The sequence below is a fragment of the Gopherus flavomarginatus genome, chromosome 1, assembly GCF_025201925.1.
Source record: "Gopherus flavomarginatus isolate rGopFla2 chromosome 1, rGopFla2.mat.asm, whole genome shotgun sequence".
Classification (NCBI taxonomy): domain Eukaryota; kingdom Metazoa; phylum Chordata; order Testudines; family Testudinidae; genus Gopherus; species Gopherus flavomarginatus.
This window is the reverse complement of record NC_066617.1, coordinates 152,467,012-152,487,133: the sequence shown is the minus strand read 5'-3', so window position 1 is coordinate 152,487,133 and position 20,122 is coordinate 152,467,012. Positions and strand designations below refer to the sequence as shown.

Here is a 20,122-nt window from a genome sequence, read left to right as displayed (position 1 = left end):
TGAACCTGAGGAATGTGACGAGCCAGCTCCTCTGGGGGCTGCGGTGAGAAGAGCCACCATGCATTGAATGCCAGCTCCAGGAGTGGCCCCTTCCCACTGAGAATAAGGAACCTCCTGGCTGTGGGTTACTCTCCAGCAGCTCCTGGGGTAGAGTGGCCCTGGGGCTTGACTCACATCCTGTGAAAAGAAAGGGGGGACAGCCCATCAGACTCTGGAGGGATCTTTTACATTTGTCTCTGAGCTCTACCTGTGCCCTTGACAGCTGGCTGTGTCCTTGCAATGTGCCGGACCCAGAACCAAGAGTTGATCTCCATCCTCACCTGGGGGCAGATGCTACAGAAAGATCAAGAGCTGGTGGATAAAATACTGGGACTCACCTCTGTTCGCCTTGCCACACCTCCTGGCCAAGGGCAGCCTGCCTTTCTCCTGCATCATCTTTACCACCCCAACCGAGGTCTGCAGGAGGAGAGACAGGGCTGGCCCATGGGCTGCTGGGCTCAGTTGAAGGAGCAGCCCAGGCCATAAAACCTGCAGAGCAGAGAAAAGCCATCTCAGTATGGAAACATCCTCTTCCTGCACCAGCTCTCTCTTTCCTACACTAGACAGGACCCCTGGCCTCACCACCACCAGCCAGACCTCTCTACCAAGCCTGAACCATGCAGCGATCCCCACCCACTCCTCCTTCACACCTGTCAGTGTCTGCCTGCAGCACCAAATCAATTGACACATGACTGACCCCACCCCCCTCCTTTTGTTGAGTGTAGAATCATCGACAGCACAGAATTTCTTAACTCCTGTCCCACTTGGAAAGGCTGTGTTTGCACGGCGTGAACGCAATACACCAGCTTGATAAATAAAGAGGAGACTAGGAAAACCAATCCTATCAAGTGAAACCATGACAGGCACTCAGGGAGATTGAGCTCTGACCTTCACATCCCCGCACAGACCTGCACCACTTGAACCACAGACGCAATTGCTGTCTGCTGTGTGGACAAAAGGGGGACTTAACACACACTATGCCAGAGGGTTACACAACTCTTTGCTAGACAGTATAGAATAACGATCAGGAACCCCCAGGGTTCAGTTATCTGTAGTAACTAAAGCACATATATTTGGCATGCTCTATCTGAAAGACAGTGTAGCTGAGTGCACAATACTTGGGTCTGTCTTATTAGAAAACGTGGCTTCTAGTCTCAGCTCTGCCTGATGTGACCTTGTGCAACGTCGCTGTTAATTTGTTCAATGTGGGAAGGAGGCTTACTTGACTGCTTAGGCTTACGTTCTGAGGCCTGGGTCAGTAATCAGGTCTGTGCAGTGTGTGGAAACCTTAGTGGTAGTCAGCAGAGATGAGATTTGGATGTAGTGTCTCCCAGCTCAGTGGACTCTCCCTTAGGCATCAGGGTAGTGCGGGTGAGAGGCAGGAACTCCTGGGCTAGGGTTGGCATTTGCAAAACATGTGATGGGCTGTATAGACCCCACCCTGTAACAGCCAGGAAAAAGTTAACAGAGGGACCAATGAAGAGGGACTGAGCTATGAAAGCTGCAGAACCAGCATGACTGAGCACAGGGGATGCTAGAGCGGAAGAGCCCCTGTGACACCAAACCCTGGCATGCAGGAGCACTCAGCCAGTGAGTGTTCTCTATTGCAAAGAACCAGGTCTAGCTCAGATCCAGGGTCCATTTTACCCAACCCCATGATGTTCTGGAGCGGGGAGGCTCAGATAAATAAATCTGGTTGGAGCCTGTCTCATCGAAAAGCTCAGACCCAGAGAGGCCTGCGTCCAATGGAGAGGGGCAGGGTCACTGACATTGGCTATTCTGGGGGAATCACCCAAGGATTGCAGGGTACTGGAGCAGAGCTGGCAGACCTCGAGCTCCATGGTGTGCCTCCCATCTGCTTCCCCTTGATGGTGAGAAATAAGGGAGACACCAGGGAGATTTAGATTCAGTAGAGACCTCCTTGGCACGGTAAGTGTAGTGGGCATGGCAGAGGGTGAAAATGGTGCTTGAAGGGAAAAGGTGCTGCCCTGGCTGTGACTGTGCCATAACCAGCCCAGGCTAGGCTCCACCTCTCAGCCTGGTGAAAACCAAATCCATCATGGCTTAGTCTTCTGCAGGGTGGATGATCACAGTGGGGTGAAAGAAGAAGGAAGCCAGGGGTCCTGCCCTCCCAGCGCGAGGGACAGAGACCGGATGCCAGCTGGGAGAGGGATCAGAGAGAATGGGCTGAGAGGATAAACACTGTATTCCATTTGTCATCATCTTCCATTAGTAGACAGAGGGCGCCGTCGCAAGTTCTATGTGCTTCCCAAGCCCTATTTGTTGCCCATCGCCTGCTCCTCCCCATCTGCAGCTTCCCCTCCTTCTCTAACACTTGACCCCATGTTCTGCCCTGTTCACGGCCTCCCATCATTAAGGCCTCTGTGGATTCTTACTGTGCTGTCGAGAGTCCGGGTGCACTGATGCACCAAGAAGTCAATTAAGGGTCTTGATGCAGATTTCTCCAAGACCTCATGCACCCCATTGTCCATATAAAATAAGCAAGGCGTCTCTGACCTGCCAGACCCAGACAGAAACAGAAATGATTTGCACACAGTGTGGAGGGACTTTGTTCCTCCCCAGTCCAGGCTGGGATCCTTTCTCAGCAGGGGGTTTGGTGAAATACTGCTAGGCAGCCCAGAGATGGCAATGCAGGCAGAGCCCTCCTGGGATTCTTTGCCCCACCTTCTGCCCTACATCATAACACTGATGGGTCATGTGTTTCGATGCACAGGGTCCCGGCAGGCTCTGCACTGGCAGTCAGACATTCACTAGCTTTGGCCGTGTTGGCCATGGTTCCAGACTCACCCGTATGCTTGCGCTCTGTAAGATTGGCCCCAGTGCTATGAACAGCTTCTCTGTATGGTGTGTCATTTTGGAAACTGTAAGAGACACAGACACATGGCTCGGCAGGGCTGATGTTAAACTGGGGTGTGCAGGGACTTCAGATCTCAGGAACCTTAGAGCAACCTCAGTGTCCCTACGTGACCTCCTGGCAGGTTACCCCATGGGTAACCGGCTGCATCTGTCCACGCTTGCAGTTCCAGCAGTGATTGTCCTCTCTCATTGCCGCAGCATCAGCTGAGGGGCCTCAGGACTTGGATTATCTACTGCAGACAGGTACAAATGACCCCAATGAGGCCCAGTGCTAAGCGCTGCTAATTGCACAAGAGGCCATAGCACATCTAAAGACGAGGCCTTGCTGTGGGGTCACTTACTGTTGGATTGGACTAGCCAGTCCAGAATGAAGCGACTGGCACAGGACTCGTCTTCCTCATCCTTGTTCAGCCTCCTGAACAGGAAGACAAGCAGCTCCACCAGGAACAAGTGAGCTGTAGGAAGAAGAGTGAATCATAATGGGGTAAATCATAATGAGGAAAGGAATATAGTTCTGTGCCTGGGCTCTGAGATTCCGCAGCCTGTGATCTCCTTCCCTGGGAAAGGTCAAAGGGTTTCTTACCCAGATGGACCAGAGAGTCCAAGGTCTCTCTCCACTCCTCCAGGTGCTCTCTGGGTAGATGACACACCTAAGGGAAGAAAGCAATACCAGAAAAGGTAAACTAGATCAAGTGTCTCTCAGGCCAAGCCCTTGGATGGCAGAGTGAAGGGGTGAGTGAAGGGTGAGGGTGGCAGCAGCACAGGAGCCAGCAAACAGAGCTGTAAACAGGGGAGTTTCAGTGGGAGTTTGCGGGGGAGACTAAGAGAGCTATGCAGAGGAATAGACAGGCTAGTGAAGGCAGTAGATGGTGTTCTGCCAGTGTTTTGGTGCCCATTGGGGGTTTGTTTTGCTGTGGCTGGTGGTGGTTTGTTTTGTCTTGTTTCCCAGACAAACAGGTTTTAGGTGGGAAGGCTATGACCAATACAGAGGCAGCAGTGGAAGACACAAGGAGGATGACTGGATGTGGAAGCTGTGGCATGTACATGATCCTGGAGGAGGTGTCTGAAAAGAGTTTCATCTGTATGAAGTGCCACCTGATAGAGCTGATGGAAGAAAAGATCTGAGGATTCGAGATGCAGGTGGAAACTCTGGTTGAGTTTAGAAGGGGTTTCAAGCAGATGATGGAGCAGAGACATGAGGAGGCTGAAAGGAAAAGCTCAGACTTGCAGATGGAAGCAGGACCAAAGAACTCTGAGAGGAGATTGCTGGGTGAGGAAAGTGGACAGTGGAAGCAGGTGACTAAGAGAACCACGCAGAGGAAAAGACAGGCCAGTGAAGGAGAAATCGAGCTCAGGAACAGGTTTGCGGAGTTGGAAAATGAAGAAGGGGCACAGCGGGTGGTCGCTGAAGGTGAGAGGGCAAGGAAGAAGAGAAGAGCAGCTAGTCCTATAGGAAGAGGGGAAGAGTCAATGGAGATAGCACCAAATATGAGCCCCAGGAGGATACAGGATGGGTTGTGGAGGATTGCAAGGGACAATAGAAATCGAGAGGACTTGGAGCCAGAGGGAACAGGGGATACACTGGAGAATCTCACCGTCACCAGGAAAAGGCAGGTCTACGTGACTGGAAACTCCTTACTGAGAAGAATAGACTGGCCTGTAACTAGAGCAGATCTGGAGAACAGAAGGGTGTGCTGTCTGCCAGGTGCTAAGATACAGGATGTGGACCTGAGGCTGAAAAGGACACTAACAGGAGAGGGAAAGAATCTGCTGATTGTCCTTCATGTGGGAACAAATGATACAGCTAGATTCTCGCTGGAACATATCAAGGGAGACTATGCCAGACTGGGGAAGACACTTAAGGAAATCGAGGCTCAGGTGATCTTCAGTGGGATTCTGCCTGTTCCTAGAGAAGGGCAACAAAGGTGTGACAAAATTATGGCGATCAACAGATGGCTCAGGCAGTGGTGCTATAAGGAGGGCTTTGAGATATATGACCACTGGGAAACATTCATGGACAGAGGACTGTTCTCTCGGAATGGACTTCACCTGAGTCAGGAGGGAAATAGACTTCTAGGATGGAGGCTGACACAACTGATTAAGAGAGCTTTAAATTAGGAATTTGGGGGAGATGGTTGGGAGATGTCCAGGTAATCTCCACACCGGAATTTAACATTGAGAGGGAAGAAAACGAAGTAAGAAAGGATACAGCCATGGGTATGAGAATGGACATAAGGAGGAAGGGTCTAATCAAGTAAAGAATGTCAGTGAAGCCAAATGGCAAAAATTAAGATGTTTGTGCACTAATGCGAGGAGCCTAGGTGAGAAAATGGAGCAACTAAAGCTACTGGTGCAGGAAGTGAAATCAGATATTATAGAGATAACAGAAACATGGTGGAATAGTAGTCATGACTGGAGTACAGTATTGAAGGGTATGTGCTGTTTAGGAAAGACAGAAATAAAGGCAAAGATGGTGGAGTAACATTGTATGTCAGTGATGAGGTAAACTGTAAAGAAATAAGAAGTGATTGAATGGATAAGACACAGTCTGTCTGGGCAAAAATCACATTGGGAAAGAAAGCTACTACAGCCTCCCCTGAGATAGTGCTTGGGGTGTGCTACAGACTGCCGGGATCCGATTTGGATATGGATAGAGACCTCTTTACGGTTTTTAATGAAGTAAACACTAATGGGAATTGTGTGATCATGGGAGACTTTAACTTCCCAGATATAGACTGGAGGATAAGTGCTAGTAATAATAATAGGGCTCAGATATTCCTGGATGCGATAGCTTATGGTTTCCTTCACCAAGCAGTTGAAGAACCAACCAGAGAGGATGCCATTTTAGATTTGGTTTTGGTGAGTAGTGAGGACCTCATAGAAAAAATGGTTGTAGGGGACAACCTTGACATTATGAAGTTTAGACTTGAAATTAGATGAAGGTTTCTAACCATTAGAGGAGTGAAGTTCTGGGACAGCCTTCCAAGGGGAGTAGTGGGGGCAAAAGACATATCTGGCTTCAAGACTAAGCTTGATAAATATATGGAGGGGATGGTATGATGGGATAGCCTAATTTTTGCAATTAATTGATCTTTGATTATTAGCAGGTAAATATGCCCAGTGGTCTGTGATGGGATGTTAGATGGGGTGAGATCTGAGTTACTACAGAGAATTCTTTCCTGGGTGCTGGGTGGTGAGTCTTGCCCACATGCTCAGGGTTTAACTGATCGCCATATTTGAGGTCGGGAAGAAATTTTCCTCCAGGGCAGATTGGCAGATGCCCTGGATGTTTTCACCTTCCTCTGCAGCGTGGGGCACAGGTCACTTGCTGGAGGATTCTCTGCACCCAGAGGTCCTTAAACCCACGATTTGAGGACTTCAATAACTCAGACATAGGTTAGTGGTTTGTTACAGGAGTGGGTGGGTGAGATTCTGTGGCCTATGTTGTGCAGGAGGTCAGACTAAATGATCATAATGGTTCCTTCTGACCTTAAAGTCTATGAGTCTATGAGAGGCAGATTCTACTTCCCATCTAAATAACGGGCCAGCAAGCTGGATCAGTCTATGAGTGATGCTGAGGCTTGGGGGGCTGTGGCTTATGTAGAAGCAGAGTTTGATGGATCAGGAACCGAAGATGTGGAGTGTTGGAACAAGATGTGGGATGCTGATGTTCCCGGTCAAAGGGGTTGGGGTGGGTGGGAGGAAAAGAAACCAGAGAGTTCTCCAGGATCCATCCCTCAATAGAAACAGGATGAGGCAGGAACAGCTCTTCCCACAGCCTACCCAGTTTAAGCCAACAGGCCCCTGCATTTTGCCTGAGTGATCCCAGAATCTCTTACCATGGAGTGGAGTTCTGGGAAGAGGGTGCCAATGTCTTTCCTCAGGGCAGCCTCATCCACGTCCCTCACGCAAGCAAGGCTCTGTACAGGAGAAGAGATGCAGGACATGGTGCTGACATGTCAGGCAGACAAGCCCGAATGTGTAGTGTCTCCATCAGCAGCTGGGTTACCATAACCCAGACTTGGAAGGAATAAGGTTATGGCCCTGGAGGAGAGCAGCTTCCCTTCTCTGGGAGGGGCATTTGACCCCTTTGTTTAAACTAGCCTAGTATCACTTCTGGTTGATTCAACAGGATAGCTGTACCTGACACCAGCTGGCGTGATGTGTGTGCTGAGAGGATGGCAGGAATGGCAGGGCCCGGTTTGGAAGAGTGGGGCCTGCCCTGATTACTTATCACTACTGATGTTATGGCAGTGTCCAGAGGCTCCAGTCAGGATCAGGTCCTGTTACACTGGGTGTAGCACAACACAGACAGAGACAAACTCTCTCCTGAAGGGCTGACAGTCTAGAGACCCAGGCAGACAGGTCAGGGATGGAGAGACAGCATCCAAGGGCTCCTTCCTGCCCCCGTGCTGGGGTGAGGAAACCACTCAGGATCTTGGAAGGGAGAGCTAAATCTCCCTTCATGAGGCTTTACCAGGAGCCAAGGATCTGGCCCATTGCCTCTGCTTGCTCACCTCCTACAAAGGTCACTTCCAGAGTGTACCAGGGATGTGTACTCCTGCTTTTTGGCCTTGGTCTGGCCACTTCCCCTCCTGGAGCCTTGCTCTCCGCAGGTATAGGCTGGGCTAACAGCTAACCCTGTCCTGGGCCCAGGGAAAGGTGAGTGCGCGGGACACTCTAGGGAGAGGTAAAGCTCAGGACGATGGCTATTATTTCTCTCTCTGGTTCCCTAATGCAGCCCATTGCTGACTAACCAGCAAAGAAGAAAGCAAGCAGAGCCAGGTGCTGGGAATGGAGTCTCCTCTCTCCTTTCGTCTGTGACACTTGCCCTGGCAAGAAGGAGGCACAGCATGTTCTCTAGGGCCAGAGAATGGCAGTGAATCTGGGAGCAAGCAGATGGGGAAAGGGGGTCAGAGCTTAGAGGATCAGTATAGGGGAAGGCAGTAGGGGACGGGAGTCCAGGCTGAGTTGGTGATGGAAGGAACCTTGTACCATCTGTGCCATGGGCACTTCCCCAGTGTGCTGTGGATTTCCCACTCTCTCCTCACTCACTCTGGTCTTCCTTGGCCTTTCCTCATCCTTGCTGATTGGGGCAAGCTGTTCCCTGGGTGATGAATAGGCCTTTTGCTTGGTGCCTAAAATGAACAGAAGAAAACTAAGTTTGCTCTTAAGCAAAGTAAGCAGTCATGGGATTAGAGGGAAGGTCCTCTCATGGACTGTAGCTGGTTAAAATACAGGAAACAAAGAGTAAGAATATATTTTCAGTTTTCACAATGAGGTAAATAGGGGGGTCCCCAAAGATCTCTACTGGGGCCTTTGCTATTCAGGGGTAAAATGGTGAGGTGGCAAAATCTATGGATGATACAAAATTACTCACCATAGTTAAGTCCCAGGCAGACTGCAAAGAGTTACAAAGACATCTCACTAAACTGGGTGATTGGGCAACAAAATGGCGGATGAAATTCAGTATCGATGAGTGCAAAGTAATGCACATTGGAAAACATAATCCCACACACAAAATGACAGGGTCTAAATTAGCGGTTACCACTCAAGAATGAGATCTTGGAGTCATTGTGGATAGTTCTGTATAAACATCCACTCAATGTGCAGAGGCAGTCAAAAGAGCTAACAGAATGTTTGGAATCATTAAGAAAGGGATCGATAAGAAGACAGATAATGTCATATTGCCTTGATATAAATCCATGGTACACCCACATCTTGAATGCTATGTGCAGTTCTGATCACCCTATCTCAGAAGAGATATATTAGAAATGGAAAAGATACAGAGAAGGGCAACAAAAATGGTTAGCGGGATGGAGCAGTTCCATACGAGAAGAGATTAAAGAGACGGGGACTGTTCAGCTTACACAAGAGACAACTAAGGGGAGGCATGATAGAGGTGTATAAAATCATGAATGATGTGGAGAAAATGACTAGGGAAGTGTTATTTACCCCTTCACATAACACATGAACCAGGGGTCAGCCAATGAAATTAATAGGCAGTGGGTTTAAAACCAACAAAGGGAAGTATTTCTTCATACAATGCGCCATCAACCTGTTGAACTCATTGCCAGGGGGTGTTGTGAAGGCCAAAAGTATAACTGGGTTTAAAAAGAGCTAGATACATTCAAGGAGGATAGGTGCATTAATGGCTATTAGCCAAGATGGTCAGGGATTCAATCCTATGCTCTGGGTGTCCCTAAACCTCTGATGGCCAGAAGTTGGAACTGGATGACAGGGGATGGATCCCTTAATAATTGCTCTGTTCTGTTCATTCCTCTGAAGCACATGTCATTGGCCACTGTCAGAGGACAAGGTACTGGGCTAGATGGACCATTGGTCTGACCCAGCATGACCGTTCTTATGTTCTTATGAAGAGCCCCTGGGGAACTGAGCTCGTAGAGAGAGCTGCCTAATGGGTAAGTTCCCCATTACTGGCACCCACGCTGCCTAGTGGTGATTCCAGTGCTGCCCTATGGCAGCAGGGCTTTAGCCCAGCGTGGAATGGCACAGAGGCTGGCGTGTAGGATGGAGCGCAGGGCAGTGGCTTATGTGCATGTGCAGAGCAGGGCACCGAGTCTCTTCTTGCCCTCTCAGCACTGGGGTTTTGCTGTCACCGTGGCTGCTTTCCCCTACCCTTTATTCCTGGCACTCAATACTGGCCATGGGCCTACCTGGATCAGGACGCTCAGCACAGAAAGTGCTGCAGTGGCTGCCTGATTCCCACAGCCAGGGTTTGTGGTGCCGGGTCTGGTTTTGGGGCCACCTTCTGCTCCTCTGTGTCTGTGGGTACAGGCAGATGGTGAGTTAATTTCCCGCAATCATGGTCACTAATAGAATGCCCTGGGAGTGACAGGGACATACAACTGTGTGGGAACTTTCTGCACCTTATGGCGAGGAATTTCCACCAATCAATGCCTGGACAGTGTCATGTTACCTAACACTGAGATCAGGCATTTCCACTTCCAGTCCCTTTACAAACTGTACCCACACCTTCCAGACCCCAGTGAAGGTTGTGAGTCTTGTTAGCCTTATTATGAAGCTAAGAAAATGAGGCACTGAATGTTCCTGTGTGCACTGGGATGGAACTTCCTGATGGGACAGAAATAGAAATGTGGTGATTTGTCATAGAGAAAGGCTGTTGACTCCTACTTATGAGTGCTGGCAGCTTTTTGGCACCCTAGGCAGCAGAAGGTCCCGCCCCCAAAATGGCACCCCCGACAGAGGCAGCGGAAGGTCCCACCCCCGAAATACTGCCGACAGCCGCAGCAGCCGAACATCCGGCCTCCGTAGTCACCACCCCGCAAATGTCAGCGCCCTAGTCTACCACATAGGTTGCCTAATGGGTTGCGCCGGCCCTGCACCTGCCTGGGACAGAAGTGTCAGTGGGGCCTGGCTGGTTGGAGTCCAGATTTGTCCTGTCCATTCAGAAAGGTGTCCATGCTGTAATTCAGAAGGGATGTGGTGGGATCAGGTGTCATGTGACTGATTCTATGTAAGGGCAATAGGAATCAGAGGAGAACTAGGGTTAATCTCTATCGTGGGGGACGCTTCTGGGCAGAATTTCTACTCACCAATAGTCTGAGTCAGTCTTTGGCAGAGATGGTCCAAAAGCCCCATACTGACTCCTAAGACAAGAACCAATGTAAACAGATCACAGGAGTTTCTCTTCCACAGCACAGACTTCAGAGCATTCACACCTCACTCTTGGGAGGCCAAGCTAGCTCTCTGGTACCCCGTGCTCTGCACTGATGTGAAATGAGATGCAGGCTCAATTCTCTGTGCTGGTCTGTGGCTCCCAAGATGGCTGGAATTGCTCCAGCTGGGGGGAATCTTCATGTACATGAGGAGGCTCTCTGCTTGACTAGGGGCTTTGAAGAGGATTCCATTGGGTTCCCCTCAGCCAGAAGGACGTAACTCATGAGCTGGAGAGCCCCAGGGAGCCAGAGACATTTTGAGGCTCAGATGGAGGTAGCTGCACAGAGCTGCAGCACTGAAATGTGGGATCCCCCTTCCTTGGGGATAAAACCTTTGTGGTGCCTCTCCTCTTCCTTGGGATTCAGCAAGGAATCTCTTTCACCTAGAGCATTTGGTTCCATGAGGTATTTGAGTTTATGAGGTATGTTCTGATCAAGAAATTGCCTATTCTGGCCCACCTCACTGCACAGCCACCAAACCAGCAGTGCCTGAGACCGCATCTGATCATGACTCACAAAGCCATTTGTAATATACATATGAAAAACATGGGCATCTCAGTCATGAAAAAATGCATTGGCATCTGTTTCCAGGAATGGAGTGTGTGTGGCTCAGTATCACCCACAGTTGCAGCCATAGCCGTGGTCGCTTGACACACAGTCAACCAGTTACTGATCACAATGATCATTTGAGAAGCAGTCCCTGCAACTGCTTAGATAATTGCTGCAACCATGCATACAAGTTAATAAGCACTTGTGGACATCTGTCTGAATTTTGAGGCTAATGAGACATTTACTCTCATAATAACAGTTATGATTCTCTAATCTAGCACCCTGCATTAATATACAACTGTTCATCCAGAAGGATCGCACAGGAATTATACTGTTTACACAAGCTAGAACTAAATATTATGTTAGTTTATGTATCATTATATAATGCCTGCATCTGTAATTTTCACTCCATGCATCTGAAGAAGTGTTTTTTTACTCACAGAAGCTTATGCCTAAATAAATCTGTTAGTCTTTAAGGTGCCACCAGACTCCTTGTTGTTTTTGTGGATACAGACTAACATGGCTACCCCCTGATACTAAACATGTTGATTCTGTAAAAGACATTGCAGATAAACAGCAACTTTGGCCTTGGAAAGGAATTCTGGCTGTGTATCATGCAGCTTTCTGCCTACCTGGACCAGGAGACTCTGTGTCAGGTGGGCTGCCATCTCTGGCTGACACTGCAGTCTCTTCCACTGCTGTGTCTGTCAATAGAAGAGAAGGGTTACATTTCTCCATTAAAGGTCTCTGGTTGAACCCTAGGGGAATGATCTGAACGATAGTGCTGAGGGGAGGGGAGTTTTTTGTACCCAAAGCAGCAGGTTCCAGTCCTCTTGTGACACTCCAATGAATCCGATTTCTCCGAGTAACATATCCAGTCACACTTGGGTCACCAAAGAACTTTCTCAGTTACAGAGAACACCTGTGTGATCCAGAAAGGAGCGATTCTCTAAAAAGAGGCAAAGCCAGCCCAGCTCTCCTTCTCACTATCACAGGTTGGTGCCTACAATCACTGCCCCTGACTCCCACACAGTGCGCAGTGGGGTCTCAGCAGTGCACGGGGTGGGGACTAGCTTGCAGCAAACACAGCTTGGAGGTTTTAGAAATCTAGCACGTGTGGTGCCTGGGGAGGGAGAACTGCAGGGAAGATGGAGACACCAAGAGCCCTCCTCATTCAGGCAGTACAGACCACAAGGCCTCTGGAAAAGTCGAATGCCAGGCACAAGCAGAACCTCAGTAATGGGAAGGAGGGGGCCAACCCACTGGAGGGAGTTGGCAAAGGGCAAGTATAGTCTATAAGTAGCGCCCTACCAAATTTACGGTCCATTCTGATCAATTTCATGGCCACAGCATTTGAAAATCAATTTCAGGTTTTCAGATGTTTGCATCTGAAATGTCACAATGTTGTAGTAGGGGTTCTGCCCCAAAAGGGAGTTGTGGAGAAGTTGCAAAACTATGGTAGGGTGGTTGTGGGATTGCCACTCTCACTCCTGCATTGCCTTCCGAGCAACCAGGATATGTACCTGGAGGAGGGTCTGATCTCCCCCACGAGGCAGCTGTGCAGGGTAAGCGCCAGTTCCGTCCCTCCCCAGCCCAGAGAGGACTAGTAGCTGGAGCCACAGGCATGGTAAGAACCTGCCCTTCCCCACCCCTCCAATAACTAGATTTCATGGGGGAGGTCTGATTTCATGGTCCATGACTTTTTCACGGCAGTGAATTTGGCCTACCTATGGGATGGTTTAGGTTAAGAAATAAGTAGAAAATAGGTTTTTGGCCTAAGTGAGCTTAAGTGTAGAAGAATTTAGAAAACCGAAGTTGTTAGTGTGAGGAAAGTTAGCAATAAGTTGGAAATCTTGTTATGGGAAAGTAAGAGTTAGCAAGGACATGTCCTGGGGTTATGCTACTGTTAGATTTTGGTTATAATTGGCTTAAGCAGGGTTTTTAATGGGTGTTTTTGAGAATTGTGACTGTTTTATTAAAATGTTATCTATATGAATAGTATGGGAAGTATATTGGTGCAGATGTTAATGTAAACCACGTATAATGTAAAGAGTCAATAAGGAGGCGATGGAAATATAATTAGTGTAAGGGGCATTTGCATGTTCAATAGTATGAGAATTGCTTCTACTGGGAGTTGTTTTGTTAATTCGGTGAGCGCTCCAATTAGCACCCAAGGGTACAGTTATGTCCCAGCGTTCTCAGGTTGTACTTCATGTTGTTGTCAGTGGACTGATCCTGCATTGATCCACAATACAACACTTATACACACACTCAGTGTTGAGAGTGTAGGTGGTAACTGCACACCTGTTTGCTTAACTAATCATTTTATTTTTGAATGGTTTTATTATTCATAGTGTCGCCTAAATACATTTTCTGTAACCGACCTAGATGCTTGAACCTGGGTTTTGTTGCAGCCTTATCTGTAACAACTTACTATGAATTGGAAACATTTCAACATCGAGGTTACAGAAGCTTACGCAGGGAAAGGGGTGAATCTGAGGAGTCTGTACTCGTTTCCTACTTACCTGAAGCAGCAGGCCCAGACAAGGAAGGGCTGCAACTCCCAGTGGCTGCTGTATCCTCCTTCCCCTAGTCTCTGGCTGTGGATAAGTGCAAAGGGGAGGGGTCATTTCCTCCTTTCCAGGTCATTGATAGAAATCCCAGAGGGTGAGGTAGACAATACAGCTGTGTGGGGAACTAATCACACTGCAGGGCACCTCTGGAGAGGGACTGCCACCAGTCACAGCCCAGAGCATTTATATTGCACACCCATCTCCATGGCATTTGACAAACACCTCACTCAACAGGCAGGGAGCTGAGATAACATGGTCACCCGCTCCTACCTGGAAAGGCTTAAAACAGCCATGAGAGAGGACCATGGCAGGGGAAAAGCTGGGCTGACTGGAGGAAACAGGCTCATTTGGGGCCACACTCCAGTCAGGGCTCAGCTGGCCCTATAAAGGCTTGAGCCTGGAGCTCAAGCAAACACTCTCTCTCTGCCTTGAGAGGGAGAAGGGCATGGTTGCTAGGGAGCATACCTGGGTACCTAAAGTGGAGCAGGGGTGGGGGAAGGGACGAGGAGCTGGGGAGCTCTGGCCTGGAAACCCCCCAGGCTGCAGGCCTAGGGTGAGGCCAACTGGTTACTGAGGTTGCGAAGGGACAGCCCACAAGTGACCAGAGGCAGCAGGTCTGAACCCCTTGCCTATGATAAGTGGCTGACACTGCAGTCTGCCCCAGTGAACGGGAGTTAGATGGAGACTTGGCAGTAGATAAGACTGAGGTGAAGTGGGGATAGTGGGTGGAAGTTCCCCTGGAAGGAGGAGACCCAGAACTGTGGGGGTACTGTCAGGGGGAAGCACCCAGAGAAAGGGGCATCGGGGTCCTGGGAGGGACATGGGGCCAGTAGCAAGGTGGATCACCGGCCTGCAGAGGGTGCTCCAAGGCTGGGAAAGCTAATTCCCGAGGACAACCAGCAGGAGGCGCCACAGGGGTGAGTCTAGAGAGGGACAGTTACATATGGACAGGGGCAATAGGGGCCAGGTGGAAATTCAGGGAGACTCTGCCCCAAATTCTTCCCAAATCAGCAGGATTCCACTAGAGATTTTAGCTCAAGTGGCTAGGACTTCCCCAGCTCTGCTTGTCCCCACTTCTCTAGTTAATAACAGATCTCCCCCAGGAGACAAGGAGAGTGCAGACGAGGCTGGGATGACAGTGCTGCATTGGGATCCCATCTGAGAATTCCCTGCCAATCCAGAAGGGCTAGAAATGTCTGAGGGTTTTAATAAAGCTAAAATGCTCAAAATCTCCTCCATCCCGAGACCCTGACTCCCCAAGCACATGGAGGTTCCATGCAGATTCCCAGTAGTCCCCTGCAGGTAGCTCTGGAGAGGACAGCAATGTGGGGAGAGGAGGTCCATTTCTGGGGAGAATTCCTACTCACCTCCAGACCGGACCAGCAGTCGACAGAGGTGGCCGTAAAGATCCATATCTGCTCCTAAGACAAGAACCAACATGAATGAGTCCCCAGGGCTTCCTTCCCATGACACAGACCCCACTATACTCACACATGCTTCTTGATGGGCCAAGAAGACCCAGACTTAGGTTTTTTTGCTGCCTGCCTGGAGAGAGAAGACTGCTATGAGGTGGTGAGACCTCAATATTGATGTAAAAAAATTATGAATAGCATTATTATAACTTATTTTTATAATGTTCAGTCATTACAAACGTTTGTGCCTTTACTGAACATTCAAATATACCCGTAAGTATATTATCACCAGGATGCTTGAAAATATAAGAGTTGCCCAGTTTTAGTTAGCTAGGTTATAAAATGTTCACGTTAATCAAAGAAATTGCAGAAGGCTTCAGCTTTCTGTCATCCAGAAACAAGCAAATGTCCAGAAAATAACATCTTCTTGACCATAAAACTGTTCATGTCCTGCAAGAGTGTCTGTACAAACTTTAAAAGGCAGCTGTCCTCATTTTAATCTGCTTTAACTTTTATGCAATTTTCTCTTTGTGCTCTGTTTAAAATATGTGTTGATTATTGGCATTTGTGTGTTGTACAAAACATTTATTAGAAGTTTAATTGCTATAACAAACCACTTGTAACTCTAAGGAACTCAAGAATCAAAGCACCCAGAAGAGTGTTTAATTTACACCAGAGTTAAATATCAGAGCGGTAGCCGTGTTAGTCTGGATCTGTAAAAGCAGCAAAGAGTCCTGTGGCACTATGCATCCGACAAAGTAGGTATTCACCCACGAAAGCTCGTGCTCCAAAACATCTGTTTGTCTATCAGGTGCCACAGGACTCTTTGCTGCTTATTTACACCAGAACATCTCCCTCTTCTATAAGCTGCTAGTTTATTATAGATCCAATCCTTTATCTCAATAAAACAAATGTTCTAAAGAAAAATGTTTTAGGAAAGATCTGGCCCTGTAGGAGAAGGTGAGGCTGTTATTTATGTTGGATATTCCAGAATGAATTTAGGAATGTGTTAGAACAATAAAACTAGGCTGTAAAGTGGGGTCTACCCGCCCCTTTGCATGAAAACCCTCTGCTTGTGTCCTTACGTTTTTAAAGAAAAATGTGTGTAGTTGAGAAAAAGTTTTGTAGAAAACTTTAGTTGATTTCTAAAATATTGAAATGGCAAACTGTTTTGGAGGGCATATTTGCAAAGTATTTTAACGGAATGCAAAGTGTCTAATGTGGTTTTCTAATATCATTGCTACGTATGGTACAATGCATTATGTATTAACGTGAAATCTAATGACCTTCCTCAGCTGATTACCAATATAAGAAGACATTTAAGTCTAGACTATTTATTATCTTAATGGGGAAGTAATTAGTTACTGGCAGAGCTCTAGCCACTCCTTCCCTCAACTCAGAAAGATAAGAAAAATCATCATCAACAATTGTTCTAGAGAATCAACAACTTCTTCCATCACTATTCAAGCAGGACCAGTGCTACCATTTAGGCAACCTAGGCAATCGCCTAGGGAGCCAGGATTATTCGGGGGGCGGCATTTTGCCAGGGGGGTGGCAGGCGGCTCTGGTTGACCTGCTGCAGGCATGCCTGTGGAGGGTCCGCTGGTCCACGGCTCCGGTGGAGCTGCTGCAGTCATGCCTGCGGACGGTTGGCTGCTCGCGCGGCTCCGGTGGACCTCCCGCAGGCATGCCTGTGGCAGCTACACCGGAGCCACGAACCAACAGACCCTCCACAGGAATGACTGCGGCAGCTCCACCGGAGCCGTGGGATCAGCACGGGGGACAGGGAAATGGCTGTGTGCCTAGGGCATGAGAAACCCTAGCGCTGGTCCTGTATTCAAGCAAAAGACTCGTTAAAAATGATTTAATTTTAAAAGACTGCTTTGAGAACTAAAAATCTTTACATAAACCACAGGTTTGGACTTTTTAAAAACTGAATTTCATTTCCTGTGGAGCCCTAATGAAACTGAAGAAATATCTCAGAAAACGAACTGAATAAGTTAAAAGTTAAAAGACTAAATTTGACCATGTTCTGAGAATCTCTCCAACAAAAACAAAGGAAATACAATTGTCAAGAAAGACTTACAACCCTAACACATATACTCGTTAACAAACTACCTATCCATAAGATGAAGAGGCTCCATGAATGTACGGAGCCAATGAAAGAGCGAGAGAGGTGTGTTTTTCTAAAATTGAACAGAAATAGGGAAGAGATGAGTATAAAAACTCCAAATGAGCACCCTGCACACACTCTGCTACTCTGCTCAAACTCAACTCATCCTCTCTCTCTACAAGCAAGCTGACACAGACAGAAGAGAGAAGACTCCCGAAGAAACCAGCCAAGGAAACCTCCCCAAACCTTCAGCATGTGTTGGTAAGAGAAGTTAACTAAAACCCTGCCAAGGTATTAGAGTTATAAACTCTTGTAACAGTTTTGTTGTGATATGGAAATGCTGTTGTAATTTAAGATGTTAACAGTTTCTCCATTTCTAAATGGTTAGACTATGCATTTGGGAAAGAGGCAAGGGCTAAACATTAGGAAACAGAGAAATAGTGGGATTTTACTCAATTTAAGATTCTAAATATTTTGTTAATTGGCCAGTCTCAAGACAGCCTCTTAAATGGTTTCTTCTAACTAAGTAATTTAACAATTTTCTTCTATTTTCAGAGGATTTAGATAAAATTGCTTACTTTCCCCTTTTATATAAGAAGTCTAGTTCTTAACAGGATCCGCCTGCTCTTAAAATTAATTTGCCCATCCATAAACAGTCTTGCTATCTATGACACACAATAATTTTGGGAAATAAGACCTTGGTTTCAACTTTCAAAAAGGAAAGCGCCCCATCAAAGGCAGGCCTGCTCACACAGGTGTCATCTGTTCAAAGCTCTCCAGAGAGAAGCATACAGATGAGACTGAACAGAATCAGCCTTTTACCATTTGTGTTCTGTCTTTTGTTGTAGTGTTTAGTGTTTTCTTTTCTTTGATAATAAAATAGCCATGGTTAATAGTGATTCTTTTGCTTGGCTTTAATCATGGTGTTCCTTAAGGTATGTAAAAGAGCCCCTGTGACTAAAAGAGTGGAGTCACACCCTGAATTGTCAGAAAGAGGTAGTAAGAGTTAGCCTAGAATTTCTTGTTTCTCTAAACTAAATAGTTTTGCTAAGTTTTGGGATAAAATTACTTGATATCCAACACAGTTTAAAATTACCCCTTTCCATCCCACACCGAGTTTATGGCAGTATGGACTGCTTTAAATCAGAGTCAAATCAATGATTTTCATTGTGATTTAAATCAGCAGGCACAGGAAATCTTGATTTAAATCAGTGATTTTAATCTTGTTTTCCATTTTTGCTTTTTAGATATTTACCTAAAGAAAGGCTGATTCTCAGAGATTCGTAGCATTTCGTACTTCTTTTTCCTACCCCTGAGGATACACTAGGAAAGATCCCTCACCTCTGTGCTGTGCTGGTCAAACCACAGAAATATTTTGATGTCTCACATATAATCGCAGATGACAGTGAGGATGTGGATTCCTCCGCGAAATCTCTGTAAACAGGTGCTATACACTCCAAAAAATGCTCCCAGCTGTCTGAATAGCAGAGCCCAGACAGCCGTGTGCTCCCTCCTCCAGCTCCCAGAGCATAGTGAGCCACAGGTTGCCTACCCCCTTGGTGACACAGGGCCTACCCCCTTTGTGACACAAGGCCAGGACCGACATCACAGAGGCAAGGTGGGCTGGGGCTTTCTAGCTAGGGCCCTTGGGATTTGCATCCCCCAGACTGGTTTAAGGGAGGATTGCTCTTGACTTTTGTTGGGAATTTTAATCCAAGGGAGCCACCCCACAAACCCTGTCTGTATAATGAGTCATGAGAAAAGGTGAATTAACCGCAAGGTGCAAAATCATTCTGTGTCAGTCCATTTCAGTATCTTGCCTCTTGCAGCAGCAAAGGGAAAGGTGAAATCCCCACAATGTACCTGGGCAGCTTTGCTGTTCTCTGCCCTATGGGTAAGAAATTCCCAGTAACCATGGAATCCCTGAAGCATGAGATTGGACTGGCCGTCTGTCTCAGCGTGAGGTGCTCCAATTGCTAGTCCAGCCACAGCTGCATCGGTGCCCTGGGCTGAGAGAATAAAAAGGCTGAGAAGATTCTTTCCTAAGGATACACAGACACTAAATCCCATTCCTAAAGGCTGCAATAAAAGGCAGTCAGAGCTGTACAACACAGGGGAGGGCACAAGCCCCACCCCAAAGAGCAGTGAATCTCTTACTTGGTTTATTTGATTTCCCATTCTCCTGAGCAGGATCTTGTTTAAGGAGGAACTTGAAGGAAGAGAGGGAAGTTTGGGACAGGAGAAAGGGAGACTAATGTTAGCCTGAGGAACAGCTTGGCAAGGGGTTGGCAAGGGAGAGCCAGGGAAGGACACAAAGGGAATGGCTGGGAGAGTGACGGGGGAATGAACCCGGAGAGCTAGGTGGGGAAAAAGTTTACAAAGACTCAACAAGGAGCTACACTTGAGTGCTGAATGGAGTTGAGCGAATCAGTGACTTTTCATTTTTGGGCGCCAGTCGGAGAAATACACAACAAATATATATATATTGGTTCAGTTTGGCCTGAAACAAAATGGTTTTGGTTTTTCATTTCAGGTTGCTTTTGGGTATTTTTGAACCACCCATGCCCCTTTTTAAAGTTGCCTCAATTTGAAAATGAGAAGTGACAACATTTTGCTGTGGAATGGTCCAAACAGACTGGTTTGACTTTTGAAACAAAACATTCTCTTCTTGTGTGTGGCTGAAAGGATTTGCTGAATACACACGTACTTTGGGTGGCCCTGAGAGATGCATTTCTGGGGAATTTGCTAGCTCTGGTGTAGGACCTGTGAGGAAGCCAGGGGAGGAACCAGAATGGGCTGGTCTGACAGATGAGATGATTTTAGAGTGGGGAATGAAGGGGAATGAGTGTAGATGTCGGG

General features: G+C 47.5%; 1 pseudogene; it reads right to left on the bottom strand.

Annotated features, from left to right (window-relative positions):
• LOC127043132 (maestro heat-like repeat-containing protein family member 1) overlaps positions 1 to 15,178 on the bottom strand; it is a 37,369-nt pseudogene extending 22,191 nt beyond the window's left edge.
• Between the last annotated feature and the right edge of the window lie 4,944 nt (positions 15,179 to 20,122).